The following is a 22,314-nucleotide window of genomic DNA, read 5'->3' on the forward strand; positions in this document are numbered from 1 at the left end:
CAGCTGTTGTTCCATGTCCAGTTCTAACTATTGCTTCCTGACCTGCATATAGGTTTCTCAAGAGGCAGGTCAGGTGGTCTGGTATTCCCATCTCTTTCAGAATTTTCCACAGTTTATTGTGATCCACATAGTCAAATGCTTTGGCATAGTCAGTAAAGCAGAAATAGATGTTTTTCTGGAACTCTCTTGCTTTTTTGATGATCCAGCAGATGTTGGCCATTTGATCTCTGGTTCCTTTGCCTTTTCTAAAACCAGGTTGAACATATAATGGCTTAATAACTCATGTGTTTTTTTAATTGCTGAATAGCTCTCCATTGTATGCTATACTGCTGTTTATCCATTTACCTACTAAAGGACATCTGTTGATTGCTTCCAAGTTATGGAATTATGAAAAAAGACACTTAGCTCTGATACAAGTTTTTATACAGATGTAATTTTTCAATTCCTTTGGATAAATACCTTGTAGAGTGATTGCTGGATCATACGGTAAGAGTATGTTTCATTTTGTAAGAAACTGCCAGTCTTCCATGGTGACTGTACCAGCAGTGAGTGAGAGTTCCTGTTGCTCCACGTCCTTGCCAGCATTTGGTGGTGTCAGTGTTTTCAATTTTAGCTGTTCTAATAGGTGTGTGTGTGTGGCAGGGTTGGCAGGGGAGGGTGGGTGTAGTATTTCAGCTCTTAATGTTGTGTAAGCCAAATTCTTTTTTTTTTCCCTTAAATCCATGAATAACAACATTCCTGAGAAGAAAGAATCCTGAAAACTATGATACAAAGAACTTAGGTTGTGTTTTTTCCCATTTGTTTAAACTAAAAACAAAACCAAGAATAAGTTACCCATTTCTCCCATCCCCAACTCCCACTGCTGGCAATCACCATCCGTTCTCTGTATGAGATAAGTTGTTTTTTTGTTTGTTTGCTTTTGATGTTTTTAAGATTCCACCTATGAGAAATAATGTGATACTTGTCTTTCTCTCTCTGATTTATTTTCCTAAATTCATCAAATTTTTTAGCCTTTCTTCTTTTACATCTATGTGCAATTAAAATGATAAAATTCCCCTTAAGAAGCACAACTTTAGATGCTTTCCACATCTAAAATTTTGATATGTATTATTTTTGTTATCATTCAGTTAAAAATATTTTCAAATTTACACTTTAAAAAACTCATGTTGCTTGCTGCTGCTAAGTCGCTTCAGTCGTGTCCGACTCTGTGCGACCCCATAGACGGAAGCCCACCAGGCTCCCCCGTCCCTGGGATTCTCCAGGCAAGAATACTGGAGTGGGTTGCCATTTCCTTCTCCAATGCATGAAAGTGAAAAGTGAAAGGGAAGTCGCTCAGTCGTGTTGCTTAGAAGTATAGTTTATTTCCAAAACATAACTCTTTAACAATCCTTTTATTAATAAGTCCTAGCTTAGTTGTATTGTGGTAAGAAAGCATTCTCCTTATTATTTCATTCTTTTAAAACATTTGGAGACTTGGTTAATGACATAAGATCTGGTCAGTTTCGGGGGTAAACAGTTTCCTGTGTATTCAGTGTCTTCTGCCCTTGCTGCCCTTCTTGCTGGACTCAATATTCTGTGTGTGTTCATTAGATTGAGCTTGTTAATCCTGCATTTCATATCACTATCATTCTTGACCTTTTATCTGCTTGTTATAAGGGTTATAAGAGTTAATATAGGAGTATGTTAAAATCTCTCATTATCACTATAAGTTGTCAATTTCTCCTCATAGATTTGTAAATTTTTCTTTATGTGTTTTAAGGCAACTCTATTATTTATGAGTGAAAAAAAATAAAATATTATTTTTGATAAGTTGATAATTTTTTATAATTATGAAGTATCACTCTTTACTTCTGGTAATACTTTCAGCCTTGAAGTCTGAATTATAACTCACCATCTTTCGTCTACCCAATGCATGGTTTATCTTTTACTATTATTCTACTTTTAATCTATCTGTCCTTATATTTCAATATATCTCTAGTAAATAACATAAATTGTTTCTTTAATAAAGTTTGGTATCTTTATCTTAGGCAGAATATATAGCCTGTTTACATTTAATGTATTTACTTCATGTTTCGATTTAAATATAATGTCTTCATATTTTATTTCTATTGGTACCCTATTTTATGTTTCTCTTTCTTCATTTTCTAGCCCTACTCTGATTTGATGGAACAGATTTTAGTAATCGGAATTCCTCCTATACTAGTCTGATATTTACTCATCCTTTTAATACTCTTTCAGTAGTCTTATTAGAGATTACAGCATGCAATCTTGATTTTTCAAAGCCTAGTGTTACTTGTTAGTTTTATTTTCTTTCTGGATAATATAAAACCTCAGAACACTTAATTCTATTTGCTTTCATGTAATTTTGTGTAGGTGTAGTCATGAATTTTATTTTTATCCCCACAACTCATAATCAGTTCAGCTCAATCGCTCAGGCATGTCCAACTCTTTGTGACCACATGGGCTGTATCACGCCAGGCTTCCCTGTCCATCACCAACTCCTGGAACTTGCTCAGACTCATGTCCATTGAGTCAGTGATGCCATCCAACCATCTCATCCTCTGTCATTCCCTTCTCCTCCTGCCATCAGTCTTTCCCAGCATCAGGGTCTTTTCCAATGAGTCAGTTCTTCACATCAGGTGGCCAAAGTATTAGAGTTTCACCTTCATGAATACTCAGGACTGATTTCCTTTAGGATGGACTGGTTGGATCTCCTTGCAGTCCAAGGGACTCTCAAGAGTCTTCTCCAATGCCGCACACAGTTCAAAAGCATCGATTCTTGGGCACTCAGCTTTCTTTGTGGTCCAACTCTCACATCCTTATATGACTACTGGAAAAACCATACCTTTGACTATGTGGACCTTTGGCAGCAAAGTAATGTCTCTGCTTTTTAATATGCTTGGTTAATATCTAGGTTGGTCATAGCTTTTCTTCCAAGGACCAAGCGTCTTTTAATTTCATGGGTGCAGTCACCATCTGCAGTGATTTTGGAGTCCCCCCAAAATAAAGTCTCTCACTGTTTCCATTGTTTCCCCATCTGTCTGCCATTAAGTGATGGGGCCAGATGCCATGATCTTCGTTTTTTGAATGTTGAGTTTCAAGTCAGCTTTTTCCACTCTCCTCTTTTACTTTCATCAAGAGGCTTTTCAGTTTCCTCTTTGCTTTCTGCCATAAGGATGGTGTTGTCTGCATATCTGAGATTATTGATATTTCTCCTAGCAATCTTGATTCTAGCTTATGCTTCATCCATCCCAGCATTTTGCATGATGCATATGAGTTAAATACGCAAGGTGACAATATACAGCCTTGATGTATTCCTTTCCCAATTTGGAACCAGTCTGTTGTTCCATGTCTGAGTCTAACTGTTGCTTCTTGACCTGCATACAGGTTTCTCATACAGGAGGCAGGTAAGGTAGCCTGGTATTCTGATCTCTTTAAGAATTTTCCACAGTGTGTTGTGATCCACACAGTCAAAGGCTTTGGCATAGTCAATAAAGCAGAAGTAGATGTTTTTCTGGAACTCTCTTGCTTTTTCGATGATCCAACAGATGTTGGCAATTTGATCTCTGGTTCATCTGTCTTTTCTAAATCCAGCTTGAACATCTGGAAGTTCTCAGTTCACATACTTTTGAAGCCTTGTTTGGAGAATTTTGAGCATTATTTTGCTAGCATGTGAGATGAGTGCAATTGTGCGGTAGTTTGAACATTCTTTGGTGTTCCCTTTCTTTGGGATTGTAATGAAAACTGACCTTTCCAGTCCTGTGGCCACTGCTGAGTTTTCCAAATTTGCTGGTCGGAACTAAATCAAATCCCTTATGATTATGCAGTGGGAGTGACAAGTAGATTCAAGGGATTAGATCTGATAGAGTGCCTGAAGAACTATGGATGGAGATTCATGACATTGTACAGTGGGCAGTGACCAAGACCATCCCCAAGAAAAAGAAATTCAAAAAGGCAAAATGGTTGTCTGAGGAGGCCTTGCAAATAGCTTAGAAAAAGAGAAGCTAAAGGCAAAAGAGAAAAAGAAAAATATACCCATTTGAATGCAGAGTTCCAGAGAATAGCAAGGAGAGATAAGAAAGTCTTCCTCAGTGACCAATGCAAAGAAATAGAGGAAAACAATAAAATGGGAAAGACCAGAGATCTCGTCAAGAAAATTAGAGATACCAAGGGAACTTTTCATGCAAAGATGGGCACAATAAAGGACAGAAATGATATGGACCTAACAGAAGCAGAAGATGCTATTAAGAAAGGGTAGCAAGAATAAACAGAAGAACTATACAAAAAAGCATCTTCACGACCCAGATAATCATGATGTAGTGATCATTCACCTAGAGCCAGACATCCTGGAATGCGAAGTCAAGTGGGCCTTAGGAAGCATCACTACGAACAAAGCTAGTGAAGGTGATGGAATTCCATTGAGTTATTTCCAGTCCTACAAGATGATGTTGTTAAAGTGCTGCACTCAGTATGCCAGAAAATTTGGAAAACTCAGTATTGCCTAATAAAATCATATACATTTAGATTTATCCAAATATTTGCATTGTCTTTGCTCTTTATTACTTCCTGTACTTCTAACTTTATACACTGATCATTTTCCTCCTGCCTAAAGAATTCTATTTGGTATTTCCTTAAGTGGTAGTCTGCTGGTAAGAAATTATTTTATTTTTATCTGGAAATGTCATTCCTGAAGGATATTTTTGCCCAGTATAAAATTATTGTCATTCAACAATATGAACATGTCATTTCTTTTGACTTCACATTTCCATTATCTCTATTGAGAAATTTGCTATTATTTCTTTGAAAGCAATATGTCTTTTTAAAATCTAAATGATTTTAATATTTTTCTATATTTTCAAAGCAGTTATATTAGAATTTGCTTAAGTACAGATTTCTTTTTATTTATCCTTCTTGGGATTCATGGACTTCCCTTGTAGCTTAGTCTGTCAAGAATCTGCCTGCGAGGCAGGAGACCCAGGTTCGATTCTGTATTGGAAAGATGCCCTGGCAAAGGAAATGGCAACCCACTCCAGTATTCTTGCCTGGAGAATCCCATCTACAGAGGAGCCGGGCAGACTACAGTCCATGGGTCACAAGAGTCAGACACAACTTAGCGACTAAACCACCACCACCTTGGTGTGTCATAGCTATTCTTCCAAGGAGCAAGTCTTTGGGCTTCCCTGGTACCTCAGCTGGTAAAGAATCCACCCGCAGTGCAAGAGACCTGGGTTCGATCCCTGGGTTGGGAAGATTCCCTGGAAAAGGGAACCACTACCCACTCCAGTATTCTAGCCTGGAGAATTCCATGGACTGTGTAGTACATGGGGTCACAAAGAGTCGGACGTGACTGAGTGACTTTCCACTCACTGGGATTCATGGGCTTCCTAATTCTGTGACTTGATGTCTCTTACCAACTTCAGAAAAGTTCAGCCATTCAAAAATCATGTATAAGCTGTACCACTACCTAAAGCAATTACTTTCATTCCTGTGCATTCCTTCATGGTGTCCTTCACATGTTTCTAAAGCATTTTTGTGATACAATAGTGGTGTAAATTGTATAATTTAAATACCAGATAAAAGGTAAGATTGATGTAAAATGTGTACAGTATGTATTGCATCTATGCAAATGTATTGCGTATATGAAATGTGAAAAGGATTCGCTAGTGTGTCGGCAGTTATCTTTTGTAGTATCACAATAAACTGGAGGTTTATGTTTATAGCTTGCCACTTTTGTTGCAGTTTTGATTCATCATAAAGAGTACTGTGTTTCATTTACTAATGATTTATGAGTACCAAGAGTACAGTTTTATCATATTTAGGTTTTTTCCTAGTATGTCATAAGCAAGTGTTACATTTCTGCTGCTTTTAACATAAAAATGGCTCTCCAAGCTACCTCTCAGTGTCATTCAAAACACTTTATTTCTTTGCCATTGTGTTACTTTTTCCCTCATTTATAAATGACACCTTAGTTGAGTCAAATGTTACCTTCCCTCAAACTACAAAGAAGCTTTGCTAAATTAAATTCATGTTTAGAAAATAAATGCTGAAGGCTTTCGTTAATTCTTGCATTTGAATGGTGAGTTTTGGCCTGGAAAATTCCTTTCAATTGTTGGCATGAGGGCGAAGTCACCTTAGATCACTAAGAGGTGCTAGGGTCTGGCTAGGACTCAGTATTGGAGGGAGGTCACTGGGACTCTCATTGTTTCAATCTTTAATGTGCACAGCACGTTTTTTCCTGGAGCTAATTATTTACTCAAATGTTCTCCCTTCACGGACCACCCATGCCAAACTTCAGTGACAGTCTTCAAGGAATTAGAAGGTCACCTTGCCTTTCTTCTCACCTTCCCAGAGCTCCTCTGCAGGCCAGAAGAGAAGCGGGAGCATTGACTTCTGTTGACATTTACCCACGCTAGGCACTGGGGTAAAAAAACGAAGATTTGAAGATCCTTGGTTCCTGCCCTCAAGGAGCTTCAGAGGTAGAATGTGTATATGAAATGGGTTTAAACTATATAAAGTGATTTTTCTTTCATGCCAGTCAATGGCTTTGAGAGTATGAGGTGGAGATCAAGCCCGTTAAAAATGGCCGTGGAGGGGCAATCTCAGCTTCATTGAGTTCCTACTGTGTGCAAGACCCTGTGAGCAAAGGATTATTAGAAACATATAAAACTGAGGAACTGAAGTTCATCTGAAACTTTAATATGCCTGTTTCTATGAATTTCAAGTGTGAAATTACACAATTATCTAACTTAAAGTCGGTGGCCACAAATGGTTAATTTAGGGAACATAGAACAAACTGTGGAAAATTCTTCAAGAGATGGGAATGCCAGACCACCTTACCTGCTTCCTGAGAAACCTGTATGCAGGTCAAGAAGTAACAGAACTGGACATGGAACAACAGACTGGTTCCAGATTGGGAAAGGAGTATGTCAAGGCTGTATATTTTCACCCTGCTTATTTAACTTATATGCAGAGTATATCATGAGAAATGCCAGGCTGGATGAAGCACAAGCTGGAATCAAGATATCAGGGAGAAATATCAATAAGTTCAGATATGCAGATGACACCATACTTATGGCAGAAAGTGAAGAGGAACTAAAGAGCCTCTTGATGAAAGTGAAACAGGAGAGGGAAAAATCTGGCTTAAAACTCAACTTTCAAAAAATGAAAATCATGACATCCAATCCCATCACTTCATGGCGAATAGATGGGGAAACAATGAAAACAGCAAGAGACTTTATTTTGGGGGGCTCCAAAATCACTGCAGATGGTGACTGTAGCCCCGAAATTAAAAGACGCTTGCTCTGTGGAAGAAAAGCTATGACCAACCAAGACAGCATATTAAAAAGCAGAGACATTACTTTGGCAACAAAGGTCCATCTAGTCAAGGCTGTGGTTTTTCCAGTGGTCATGTATGGATGTGAGAGTTGGGCCATAAGGAAAGCTGAGCACCGAAGAATTGATGCTTTTAAACTGTAGTGTTGGAGAAGACTCTTGAGAATCCCTTGGACAGCAAAGAGATCCAACCAGTCCATCCTAAAGGAAATCAGTCCTGAATATTCATTGGAAGGACTGATGCTGAAGCTGAAGGTCCAATACTTTGGCCACCTGATGTGAAGAACTGACTCATTGGAAAAAAACCCTGATGCTGGGAAAGGTTGATGGCAGGAGGAGAAGGGGATGACAGAGGACAAAATAGTTGGCTAGCATCCCCAGCTCAATGGACATGGGTTTGAACAAGCTCCAGGAGATAGTGAAGAACAGGGAAGCCTGGCATACTGCAGTCTGTGGGGTTGCATAGAGTTGGACATGACTGAGCAACTGAACAAGAACCATAAGTTGGGTTTGAGTATGATGATTGGGAAGGGGTGAGAAGTGGAGAGCAAGTGAATATGGTTCTTACATCTTAGAGTGAAAAAGGAGATTGATTAAACACTGATTGTATTCCAGAAATTAGGGGAAATCTATTTACTTGAGAGAACTAAAATTGAATGCTGTGAAACCCTGATGATTCTTGCTGCACGCTGCATTGATCTGAGTGCTGAATGTATCTACCTTGACAGGTTCAGGCAACCTTTCAAAAAAATTCTTTGAAAAAAATCAATTATTTAATTGATCTATATATTTATGTTTGCTCCTATTCACTGTTATTTACTATTCACCTAGGCTGCCAACTTTTAAACAATCTTGGTACAAATGTTTGGTCCTAAACATTAGCAGATAGATGTGTTTTATATAACAGTTATGGAGTCCATTAACATGAAGCACTAAAGCACAAAAAGAAACGAAAGAGATTTATAAGCATGTGAAATGCCCTCACCAGAGACAGTGGAAATAAATCCAAAGTCAGAGGAACATTTATGAAGTTACTGCAAGCAGATTTATCTACTTCAAAACATGTTTTGTGGGACTGAAACATACCTAATCTACTATGCTTAAGTTAAAAGGTAAAATCTACAAATTGACTCTCATTTATTGGTTTGATGGTATCCCCCTATATTTAAGGAAACCTAACTGTTGGAGAAGGCAATGGCACCCCACTCCAGTACTCTTGCTTGGAAAATCCCATGGACGGAGGAGCCTGGTGGGCTGCAGTCCATGGGGTCGCTAAGAGTCGGACACAACTGAGCATCTTCACTTTCACTTTTCACTTTCATGCATTGGAGAAGGAAATGGCAACCCACTCCAGTGTTCTTGCCTGGAGAATCCCAGGGATGGGGGAGTCTGGTGGGCTGCCATCTCTGGGGTCGCACAGAGTCCGACACGACTGAAGTGACTTAGCAACTGTTGCAGAAGAGAGAAATCTCCATTTAAATATTTCTCTGTCATGTGCATTCTTGGTAATAGAAATTGCCCTAATAATTTTTCTTTAAAAATTAGAAATTTGGGAAAGCTTAGATTATTAATACTTTCAAGTGACTTTAAAAGACTTCTAGCACTACTGTTTCACAGAAATACCCAATTCTGAGCCCAAGTGCTGGTAACAACAGTAGTCTAGAGGGCAACTTTTTCTTGGCTGCAACTAGAGATATTATTAGCATCTTCAGAAGCAAACGTCATCTCCCCCACCAAAAAAAGTTGGCAAAGTAAAGTGGTGGCATTTGTCTCCTCGTTAAAACATCAGATTGACAAAGTCCATGTACTACTCCGTTTCAAAAAGTCCCAGCTCTTTTAAACACTGGCATTCTTATCATTTTGTGCATTCACTGCTGACTGCTGGCTAACGGTGTCTGTGTGGAGTTCTCCTTGAGTATCTTTCCCCATCAACTGATAAGCCAGTCGCTCCTAGGATTTCTGGTCAAGAGCAGTGCTCAAGAAAGAAAGCTGATAGTACATATTTGAAATTGTTGCAGTCCACATTCCTTCTCTTGTTCTGTTTATTTGTTTCTTTCTTTCTATTTGAAGGTAGGTCTAGAGGCTACTTACTGCGCTTTCAGATGGAGATGGCCCGGGCACAGAGTGGCAGTTTAATACACTTTCCTTGGGAAGGAAAGACACCGACCCTGTAAATCTAGGCTGTATTTGCTGTCGTAGGGCTAATCCATGGCCATAAAATTAGAGTCAAATATAAAATAAACGGCAAACCACTGTGTTCACATCAATCTATACAAATAAGCTAATGTATTATTTTAGGAGTGAAAACAATACTCTTAATAGCTCCTTAAATACGTGTTAAAGTTCCAGTACTTGCGAATTTATTTTTACAATAAAAATGTTAGGATTAAGGAAAATAGAAAAAAATGATCAAAGCCCTGTTCTCTCGAAAGACGTACCTTCAGGGCTTTGTTGTTTTTCCTTAGCCTTTTGGTTGTTTTGCTCATCTAACTTTTTATTTTATTTTTCACTGCATTTGATTAATAGAATATTCTCTGGGATGTCCTTTTAATATTTAGCCTGCAGTAGGTCTTTGTTGCTGCCTCTGCGCCTTTTCTAGTTGCAGGGTGGGGGTTTCTCATTGCAGTGAATTGACAGGTGGGTTCTTTACCATTGGATCACCAGAGAAGTCCTGAGATGGCTTTTATGACGATGTGTAAGCCATGACTTTAAAATGTTTTTGGAAGACAGAAGATGCTTTACAGAAATGAAAAAGTGTCAAGTATTCTTTCCTGCCACAACAAAGACATTGTTCAAAAGAAAAGATTTTCAGATCTTGCAACCACTGCAGTCATTTTCTTTATTTTTTTTCTTTTCTTTTTTTAAAATTTATTTTTAATTGGAGGATGATTGCTTTACAATGTTGTGTTGATTTCTGCCATACAACAATGTGAATCAGCCAAAAGTATACATAAGTCCCCACCCCCCACCCCATCCCATCCCTCCAGGTGTCGCAGAGCACCAGGTCGAGCTCTCCACGTCAAACAGCAACCCCACCCCATCTGTTTTACATATGGTGGTGTCCGTATCTCAGTGCCACTCCCTCAATTCATCCCACCCTCTTCTTACCCTTCACAAGTCTGTTCGCTATGTCTCTTGTATTCCTGCCCTGCAAATAGGTTCACCAGTACTATTTTTCTAGATTCCATATGTGTGCATTAATAACGATATTTGTTTTTCTCTTTCTGACTTACTTCACTCTGTATAGCAGGCTCTAGGTTCATCTACCTCACTAGAACTGACTCAAATTTATTCCTTTTTATGGCTGAGTAATATTGCATTGCATAAATGTACCACTACTTTATCCATTCATCTGTCAATGGACATCTACGTTGCTTCCTGCTTTTGTAAACAGTGCTGCAATGAACACTGAGGTACATGTGTCTTTTTCAGTTATGGTTTTCTCAGGGTATGTGCCCAGGAGTGAGATTGCTGGGTCATATGGTAGTTTTCAGTCATTTTTCAAAAGTATAAAGTGAAAATGGAATTTGAAATGGATGTAGAAAGAAGGGAAAAGAATCCCTGGTCCAGGCAGGCCCAGGTGTGGAGAGTCACCCATTTCTCGGGTGAGTCCTCTGAGCCCACCTGTTCTTGGGGTGATACCAGCTTCTTACACACCTGAGTTACTCCTCTGAGGGGCTGCCACCACCAACCAGACCCAGCTTCCATCCAGCACCTCCCAGCCTGACAGAGAGTGGTGATGTCTGGGGAAGGAAAAGAACTCTGCAGTGTCGCCAGCAGCCTGGAGGGGAAAGTCCCCTGCGGCTTCCAGCTGAGGACTTCCCTGCAGGGACAGCCACACTTGGTCTGTTCTCAAGCACAGGCCAGATGAAAGATTTTAAATAGGGCAGGAGGGAGGATTTTTTTAGCTCTTTTTCTACCAAGCAGCCATCATAAACTGATCTCAATGATCTGAAAAGCCCCTGAGATTTACACTGAAGGAAGGAACGTGCCAGAGACACTTGAAAACTATGACGTTTTCAGTAACAGGAGTCAATAGAGTCCTTTACGGCTCAACGTAGGTCCTGGAATTCTAAACTCTTGTGGCTTGGAGGGACTTTCTGAAGGTAATACTTCTGTTATGAGTAGATGACTTTTCAGCTAAAATTCAAAATAGTTCAGTTCAGTTCAGTTCAGTCACTCAGTCGTGTCTCTTTGCAACCCCATGAATCGCAGCACGCCAGGCCTCCCTGTCTATCACCAACTCCTGGAGTTCACTCAGACTCACGTCCATCGAGTTGGTGATGCCATCCAGCCATCTCATCCTCTGTCGTCCCCTTTTCCTCCTGCCCCCAATCCCTCCCAGCATCAGAGTCTTTTCCAATGAGTCAACTCTTCGCATGAGGTGGCCAAAGTACTGGAGTTTCAGCTTTAGCATCATTCCTTCCAAAGAAATCCCAGGGCTGATCTCCTTCAGAATAGACTGGTTGGATCTCCTTGCAGTCCAAGGGACTCTCAAGAGTCTTCTCCAACACCACAGTTCAAAAGCATCAATTCTTTGGCACTCAGCCTTCTTCACAGTCGAACTCTCACATCCATACATGACCACAGGAAAAACCATAGCCTTGACTAGACGGATCTTTGTTGGCAAAGTAATGTCTCTGGTTTTGAATATGCTATCTAGGTTGGTCATAACTTTCCTTCCAAGGAGTAAGCGTCTTTTAATTTCATGGCTGCAGTCACCATCTGCAGTGATTTTGGAGCCCAAAAAATAAAGTCTGACACTGTTTCCCCATCTATTTCCCATGAAGTGATGGGACACCAGATGCCATGATCTTAGTTTTCTGAATGTTGAGCTTTAAGCCAACTTTTTCACTCTCCACTTTCACTTTCATCAAGAGGCTTTTGAGTTCCTCTTCACTTTCTGCCATAAGGGTGGTGTCATCTGCATATCTGAGGCTGTTGATATTTCTCCTGGCAATCTTGATTCCAGTTTGTGCTTCTTCCAGCACAGAGTTTCTCATAATGTACTCTGCATATAAGTTAAATAAGCAGGGTGACGGATTACAGCCTTGACGTTCTCCTTTTCCTATTTGGAACCAGTCTGTTGTTCCGTGTCCAGTTCTAACTGTTGCTTCCTGACCTGCATACAAATTTCTCAAGAGGCAGGTCAGGTGGTCTGGTATTCCCATCTCTTGAAGAATTTTCCACAGTTTATTGTGATCCACACAGTCAAAGGCTTTGCATAGTCAGTAAAGCAGAAATAGATGTTTTTCTGGAACTCTCTTGCTTTTTTGATGATCCAGCAGATGTTGGCAATTTGATCTCTGGTTCCTCTGCCTTTTCCAAAACCAGCTTGAACATCTGGAAGTTCACGGTTCACATATTGCTGAAGCCTGGCTTGGAGAATTTTGGGCATTACCTTACTAGCGTGTGAGATGAGTGAAATTGTGTGGTAGTTTGAGTGGTTACTAATTCCATTATAAAGTGGTTACTGAAAATTCTTGCCTTCAGTGACAGTTATAGAAAAATAGTTTTTCAGTTTTTCTGACTTAAAAAAAAAAACCAGTGGGAAATTATTAATCACAATGATGATTGGGTTTGCCTTGTTAAGAAGATGAGTACTGAGCTTAGAATTTCTGTGTCATCACTGAATCCTCAATTGTGTCAGTTCTAAATTTATTGATGTGTGATGGATCATTTAATGACAATAAATCCTGTCCCCTGACCCCTCCCCTTCCCCCATTTCCCAAGAGGCACTCTCTTTTTCTGGACTATGTTTTTCTCCAAATGTATGCCCAGGAGTAGGATTGCTGGGCATATGGTAGATCTGTTTTTAGTTTTTTAAGGGACCGCTAGACTGTTCTCCATCGGAGACAGCAATGGCACCCCACTCCAGTACTCTTGCCTAGAAAATCCCATGGACAGAGGAGCCTGGTAGGCTGCAGTCCATGGAGTCGCTAAGAATTGGACACGACTGATCGACTTCACTTTCACCTTTCACTTTCATGCATTGGAGAAGGAAATGGCAACCCACTCCAGTGTTCTTGCCTGGAGAATCCCAGGGACGGGGGAGCCTGGTGGGCTGCCGTCTCTGGGGTCACAAAGAGTCCGACATGACTGAAGCAACTTAGCTGCAGCAGACTGTTCTCCGTAGTGGCTGTACCAGTTTACATTCCCATCAACCTGTAGGAGGGTTCTCTTCTCTGCACTCCCTCTCCAGCATTTATTGTTTGTAGATTTTTTTTTTTTTTATGTTAACCATTCTGATCAATTGGAGGTGATATCTCATTGTAATTTTGATTTACATTTCTCTAATAATTAGTGGTGTTGAACATCTTTTCATGTGCCTCTTGGCCATCTGGTCTTCCTTGGAGCAATGTCTATTTAGGTCTTCTGCTCATTTCTTGGTTGGGTTGTTTGTTTTGATGATACTACACCTCATGAGCGGTTTGTAAATTTTTGAAATTAAACCCTTGTTGATCACATCATTTACAAATATTTTCTCCCAATCTGTGGGTTGCATTTTTATTTTGTTTATGCGTGGAGGCACTCCCTTTTTTTAATGTGACTTTGGGGCTCATTTCCTCCAGAGGTGGTATTCATTTCTCCTCTCTGTTGAATTTGGACTGGCTTTGTCTGACCAACAGGATGTGGTGAAAGTGAGGTGGTTTGAGTTTGTAAGCCTTGGTCTTCATGGTCTTGCAGTGAAGCACCAAGAGAGATGGCTCTCTGTCGGCCTGAGGCAGTGGGTCTAACCTACAGGAGACTGTGCAGTTGTATAAAGCATATAGTGTAAGATTATATGATAATTGTGATGCTTCTATAAAGAACCACTCCAGTCAGCTCAAATGGAGCAGAATCGCAACTGCAGCCCTCACCAACTGCCAAACACATGAGGGAGGCTGACTTAGACTGCCCACCAGCCACCCAGCCAGCTGTGCAGGTGAACAAAAAAGCAGACCAGCAGAGAAACTGCCCGAGCAACTTACAAAAGTGTGAGAGATAATAAGTTGTTTTTGGAAGACACTAAGGTTTTGGGGTGATTTTGTTATGTAGTAATAGATAAGTGATACAACTTATCAAACCTTTTCACCTGTAATTGTGATAGTAAGAGCTCATTTGCTTAAGGAATTCCTAGTAATTTACCTGCAATTTTTTTTCTATTGTTCCTCAGGCAGAGCGACAGGCTCCGTGGGTAAGGAAAGCTGTTTACTTTCTTTTTCTTCTTTCTTTATTTTTACTACTTTTAAAATTGAAGTATAGTTAATTGACAGTTTGTTTCAGGTATACAGCAAAGTAATTTAGATATATGTATATATATTCTTTTTCTTTATAGATTCTTTTCCTTTATAGATTATTACAAGATATTGAATATAGTTCTCTCAGGTGACTTAGTAGCCTCGTACCACATGGTTCTTGCCTGGAGAATCCCGTGGACAGAGGACCCTGGTGGGCTACAGTCCATGGGGTTGCTCAGCAGCTTTCACTCACTCACCACAGGGTTGCCTATTCTCATTTCAGTGGCACAATATATAGGACAGCTCTTAAATATAGTCAGTAACCTTTTCTCCTTGTGGAATGAGGAAATGATATCTCCTACCCAAATACCAGAGAGACATTTCAGAGATTATTCTTCGGATCACTCATTTTAAGAATAAAGTAACTTTCACCCTGAGTAAGCTAATGTCAGATCATGAATACATTTTGATTTAAATTGTAAAATGAATCAGAGATAATTTGTTTCAGTCAGCCAATATATCATTAAAAAAATATTTCCATTCCAAGTGTTACTTTATAAGACAAAGTAAAGCCAATGGGAAGAAAGGAAAGCAAACCAGAGTTACATTATTGCTTCTGATGAGGTAAACCCTGTGCAGAGGAATTATCCAGGAGCAGGTGTTCTCTGATTGACAGGTGGGGGTCGGGTTTTTGAAAGGGAAAAAACCTTATGAGGTGAGGAAGGGTACTGCAGTAAAACATGGTTTGTCTGAAACCCATGCATTTGACCATCAGTGAGGGACGTCTTTCCATCATGCCTGCCATCAACTGCATCTACCTAAAGGGAGAATACCCAAACTTGGAGAATACCCTAAACCTTTATACTCTTTGTCCATAACAATGCAGTGACTATGCTTTAAAAAATAATCTATGTGACTGAAGATTTTTCATAAACTCTCTCCTCCTCTAGCCAGAATTCTTCTAGCTAATCCTGTGATGCTATTTGCAAATCCCAGTGTTCCAGGTATCTGACACTGACTCTGCAGCAGGTTTCTTTGTGAAACTTAGAGGAGGGAAACCCAAGAGGAAGTGCAGGGTGGTATACATGACAGTTATTTGGCACTTCTCACATTGTAATTCCTGCTTCTTTCATGAACAGGCACTGAAAAAGTCGTCACTTTGAGGGACTACCTTTCAGTCTTCCACACAAGGAGCCATGTATGTTAACTGCATAACTGTAGATTATAGTAGATTTCAGCTGTCCTACAGGAATCTATAGGTTAATGTTTATCTGAAGTAATAAAGACTTTAGTTGTTTTACATAATATGTAAGGGGACTGATCAGAGTTTGTTTATATCAAACAGTAAAATGTCATAGATTATTTTCAACTTTTATTACTACATATATTGATATCAGGGTTTTTTCTTGGAACTGTCTCTCCCCTTAATTGTTTGGTTGCCATTTTAGGGAGATTTAACCCTGATGCTGGGAGGGATTGGGGGCAGGAGGAGAAGGGGACGACAGAGGATGAGATGGCTGGATGGCATCACCGACTTGATGGACATGAGTTTGAGTGAACTCTGGGAGTTGGTGATGGACAGGGAGGCCTGGCGTGTTGCGATTCATGGGGTCGCAAAGAGTCGGACATGAGTGAGCGACTGAACTGAACTGAATCTAAATTTATCCTTTTTTTCCACCTAGTCATTTCTGTTTTCTCTGTTGGAAGTTGAAACATATAACATCATACACAATAAATTAATTTTTTTCTTTTCTCTCCTCCTTTTCCAAACATTTCTTCCCTTTAAAACTCAGTACCTCTGGTCATTATCTCATGGTTTTATCTGGCATGGCTACTTTAGCTAATTAAAGTGGTTATTTATATAATAAGTATCATAGTTATCTTTACTATGTAACCTTGAATTAAATACTTTACACAGTTTGCACAAATATTTCTACAGAGTAGAAAAGAACACAATAGAGATTCCCAGATGATATAACAGACTGAACACATTTGTCTGATTTTATTCCCTCCTGATAACCTGTGAAAACTACAGTAACATGATTTAAAATAAAAAATAAACTCAGCAGGGCCAGGTACAATAGGAGAGGAGGCCAATAGTTTTGCAAATCAGAAAGCAGATGGACAGAAGGCATCTTTAAAAATGCAGGAAACCAAATTCTAAGCCCGGACTAGAGAAAGCTGGGAACCAACCTGATTTCCTTGCATAGTCGATCCTCAGAAGGCAATGCAGGGGCTTCTGGAAGACGAGGTTTGAAGTGAGGAGCAGGGTGAGGAGGTCTGGTGGGAACTGTTTGGGAGGTGGGTAGATCTCATGCCTTGCTGCCGCTTCATCCTGGGAGCCAGCCCCTTGTCCAGCCCTGCAGAGCATGGGAGGTTTCTTCCCTGCAGAGGGGAAACTGAGGCTGTCTGGTCTAGGGGTGGGAGTGCCAGACAATGCTAAGGGTGGGATTTATTGTTGTTCAGTTGCTCAGTCATGTCTGACTCTTTGAGACCCAGTGGACTGCAGCACACCAGGCTTCCCTGTCCTTCATCATCTCTTGAAGCTGATGAGGCTACTGTGTCAAAACAGGGAAATTAAGCATTTGTGCTCTGGATGACGATTCCTTTCAACATTTTTCCCATTTAACTCTCAGTACAAGAAGTCAGCTGTTGACCTTCTAGACAGGAGAGAGAGAGAAAAGTATTCCAGCTGGAAACTGATCAGCCCTAGAGGAAAGACCTGAGGGCTTCCCTTGTAGCTCAGTCAATAAAGAATCTGCCTGCAATGCAGGAGACCTGGGTTCAATTCCTGGGTCAGGAAGATCCCCTGGAGAAGGAAATGGCAACCCACTCCAGTATTCTTGCCTCAAGAATCCCCATGGACAGAGGAGCCTGGCAGGCTAGTCCATGAGATTGCAAGAGTCAGACACAGCTTAGCGACTAAACCACCACCAACAGAGGAAAGACCTAAACCTACTAACATCAAAAGTTCCCCAACAAACAACCTAGCCAGATCATTTTACATTGAAGGGCAGTATGGATAAGCCTAAACCAAACCTTTAAGACTTCCAATCAGCTTTCTGTCTCCTCATATTAAACATAAGTAGACCATCAAGGATTGCCAGATATCTGCAGGATGTTATGAACTTTGAAGATAGAAGCTAAAATGATCCAACAGGTTAAAATGCAGCTTGGGGAAATCAGAAGCAATGCAAAGAAAAGAAAACAATGAACAAAATACTAAAAGATCATTAATATCCTCAGAGAGTTAAAAGAAGACACCACATTTTGAAAACAAATGCTACTAGGCAAAAGCGAACAAATGGAACAAACACTGGAAACCCAAGTGCTTTCAAAGAACAAAGCCCAATTTTTAAGAATTAAAAGCATAATAGCAGAAATGATATTAGTGTTGGAATTAGAAATGTTGGTAAAGTTGAATAAATTTTCTGAAAAATACAGAAAAAAAGACAAGAGGAAGGAAGCACCAAAAAATAGTTTCAGAAAATTTTCCTAGAATCGAAGAATGTGAATTTTGACTGAATGGGCCTACTTGATATCCAGCTTCACTGATCACAGTGATCCATATCAAAGGATACCACACTAAAATTTCAAAATAGGAAGATTCTACAAGTTTCAAAAAAGGAAAAACAAGTGCATCCAAGGAATCAGGGATCAGGATTATTTCCAACTTCTCACCTGCATCACTGGAAGCTGAAAGACAATGGAAGAAGGACTCACAATTCCGCAGCAGAGTTACTTCCAGCCCAGAATGCATTGTCAGCCAAAACATCAACCAGGCATAGAATAAAGACATTTTCAGACATGAAAGTTCTGAAGAATCTTATCTCCCATGCACTGTTTGTCAGGAAGCTCCTGGAGACCCTGTTTCACCCAAGCAAGGCAGTGAGTGAGCCAAGAAAGAAAGAGGAAGACCTGGTAGACAGTGCTCAGAGCTGGATCATAGGAGCTGGTGACGCGAATCCTCAGGATAGATGGAAACGGGGATATCTGCACACCAGATGAGGCGGGAGACCCGTCCTGACTGGAGCACTGTGACTCAAGAAGTAGACAGGGTCCCTTGTGCTGCTGTTTTCTCCTCATGAACTTGTTAGAAGCTCCATCCCACCAAGACGAGGGAGTACACCAAGTGAGACCAGGAGACCTGAAATCTAGACTTGGAGACAGGCTAAGGCTGGTCAAGGATGACAGCAAAGGGAGAGCGGAGAGCTCCATGAGGGAGATCTAAAGACAAAACCAAATCTCCAGGTAGATAAATATAAATCTGTGAGTAAAATGTTTTAAAAGGCTTTTGGGAGATGTCGAAGGAATGAATAAGAAACTAAACAAACCAACTAAGCAAATGAAAAGCAAAGGCAGTTATTAATGTCAGGAAAAAGTAAAGATTATACAACACTGAATATATTTCAACAAAAATTATACTATAATGATACAGGATGGATGGGAGGCTGTGAAGCAGATGGATGGTGGTGAAAACTGAACCCTTAAGAAACATAAAGAAAGTCAGGTGATAATGTCTAAAAACAGGGGAAGCAAAAATAGCATAATTTTATATTTAGTATTTGCTATATAGTATTTAGGAGTGAAGTATCATGATACTTGCAACTTACTTTTTAAGAATTTATCTGAAGTGTATGTATATTGTTTAGTCACTGAGTCGTGTCCAACTCTTTTGCGACCCATGGACTGTACCTCGCCAGGCTCCTCTGTCCATGGGGTTTCCCAGGCAAGAACACTGGATGGGTTGCCGTTTCCTTCTCCAGGGGATCTTCCTGACGCAGGGATCAAACCCGTGTCTCCAGCATTGGCAGGCGGACTGATTACCACAGAGCCACCTGGAAAGCCCAAAGTGTATGTATTTTATATTACACACACACGCATATATATTTATCTGACATTTCTGATAATAAAAAATTAGGGATAAAAGTCTATGATGTAGAAAATGATGATGTATAAACACGGGAAGCAATAGCTCAGAGTGGAGCTCCCTGAAGATGGAGACTAGGGCTGTGGTGAGGAGTAGGTCAAGGGACTAGTGTTTTTTTATGAGACTTTTTGTGAGACTTTTTTTATGTTACTTCTTGACTCTCTATGCTATGAGCCAGCCTCACTTGGATAAAAGTAACATTTTATTAGAAAGGAAAGGAAAAAAGGACTCACAGTCCGCTTGCTTCTACCCCTGCTAGTTTCGTGATCATGGGTAAGTTCTTATCCATGGAAGACTGCAGGCTTCCAAACTATTATATGAAAAAAGTTCAACTAGACCCTCTGCTTCAAGTCAAAACTGCTGACTCTCTCATCAGACACAAACTTATTTGTTTATTTAAACTTTGTATTTCTTCATTACTTTTAATTTTGTATGTCTAAAGGTCTAAAACTTTTTCCAGATTATTCAGATTTCATTGAATAGAAAAGTAATTCTTTATAAGCATGACAAAAAGGATTTAGCTGTTTGTCACCAAAATGCGCACTTAGACTTGAGTTTATCCTCTTCACCGGCAACAAGAAACCTGGTCTTCCGAGATTCCTAGTCTCTGACATGGAAAAAAAATATGGAGCGTGTGGAATAAATATAGCTCAAATGTAGAATCACTTGGGGAATAATTTGGACTTACATAGTTAAACGAAAAATCTCCAAAGTCATATTCGCCAGAATTACATCCAAGAACAACGTTTTATTTAGCAACTAACTGAGATGAATAGCAGCTTCAGTAGCTCTAAGCAAAGGCTCTATTCATCAAATTTAAGGACACAGGCAAAGGAAATTGATTCATTTCTGGACCTGATTGAGTTTCCACAGTTAGATGCATTGGAGGGAGACAGGGTGTGAATGCTTCAATTCTGTGGTTGTTGCCTGCATGTAATCTGGTCTGGAACACCCCACCCTGTGTCCTCAAGTCTAAGCAGGCTCCCCACATGGACAAGGCTCTTATCTCCATGCCACTTGCAGAACAATCAATGCGATCTTTAATAAATACTTGTGATCTTTCACCAGAATTCCAGCTTTCTCTCTGGAGATGCCTGTGTGCCTGAAATAGAAGAAGCATGAAACATTGGAAACCTGGTGGAAGGGAGGGCTCAGCGTGGTGCCCTGTGCTGTCGGTGGTCTATCTACGCCTGTTAAATCAATGGAAAGTCTCATGTTAAATTTGTCACCTTTGACACAGTTCTAAGATTTATTTTCACCTTCTCCCCATCATCTTGAGAGTCTGCTTGGAAGCCAGAAGGCTCTTCTCTTGTGACATGTTATCACTGCCACTTCCATAGTTCTTTCGAGGTGCTTTGAGTCACCCTGGCTCGGTGTCCCAGCTCACATCTGCAGGGTAAGGCCTGTGGAGGCAGGCACCATGCGTTTCCTTCACCCCTCGAGAGGCACGTGGCAGACACTTGGAAATATTTGTTAGAGGAGCAAGCTTGGTTCTGGTTTTCTACTCTCACCACCTGTGACGTTTGTTTGATGTCAGGATGCTAGTTCCTTAGGTAACATGGTAACTTGGGGTTGTAAGTCTTGCCCTTGGAGTCAAAAGACCCTGGGTTTGAGCCTCAGTTTGGCCTATTAACTGTGAAACTTCAGACAATTTATCAAACTCTCTGAACCTCTGTCTTAATCTCTATAAAGGAGGTGATAATAACACCTTCACAAGATTTTAGTGAGAGTTAAATTATATGTATATATGAGTGTGTGTGTATATATACAACTATATATCCACACACACACACACACACATATATATATAACCTAGGACCTCATAAGTACACAATAATGTTAAATCTCTTCTGTGCACTGATCACATTACTAATGTGTAGTGTCGAATTCCTTGAAAGTAGTAATAAGGGGCTGCAAATTATTTGTAATAGTTCAAAAAGACTAAGGATTGTTGCATTTACTTATAATGACAATGTTAAGCTTTTTGGGTATCTACTCATTGACTCTGGCTAGTCAGCAATCTTTCTCAGTACATACATGTCTCAGATTAATTAAAATGAGAGAATGAACTATTCCTATATATAACAGTATAAAAACTCAGCATATGGAGTTTATGAGGTGTCCTTGGTTACTCGCAACTACTGTGGATCCCAGGATATTCAGAAGCATGCGTTTCAGATCTAGCCCTCAACTCAAAAATTTATGATGAGCTTACAGAATTTGGGGGACTGACGTGTTTGTTGCTGGGCACTTCAAGTGTGTTTAGTAATAAAACTAAACCAGTTTCACCATAGTAAGAACACTGCTGACTAGACTGAGCTGTTGTAATTTTTCTTGAAACTCATAGCAACCACATATGTCTAGTTCATGTGACAGGATGTTATTGCAAATTACTAAATAGTGGATAATGCGTAATTTTACCACAGGCTTTTATTACTAGATGGTCAGAATCTAACATTGGCATGAAATGACTATGGCATTCTAAAGCAAAGTAGAGTTATAATGCAAATTGAGAAACCCTATAAACCCTCAGCTCTCTTCTATTTTACCCTTTAAAATGTTTCAAGAAATTATCAGCTAGTATACTTTGGAGAGATAGTGTAGAGATATAAAATCAGAGAAGAGAGACTGTTTACTAACCTCATAAATATGTTATAAAAATCCTAATGATTTCATCAGACTACCCTTGTTTATTACCAAAGTGTTATCTAATTCCTATGGGATTGCTTATAGTATGAGAGAAAGAGAGAGAGAAGAAAGAGACCTTTTGATCTTTGGGTGATATTTCCTAACTCCTTTAGTATGTGGATGATTTTTACGTTATTTTTGTAT

Source organism: Bison bison, unplaced genomic scaffold, assembly GCF_000754665.1.
Source record: "Bison bison bison isolate TAMUID 2011002044 unplaced genomic scaffold, Bison_UMD1.0 scf7180017864235, whole genome shotgun sequence".
Lineage (NCBI taxonomy): Eukaryota > Metazoa > Chordata > Mammalia > Artiodactyla > Bovidae > Bison > Bison bison.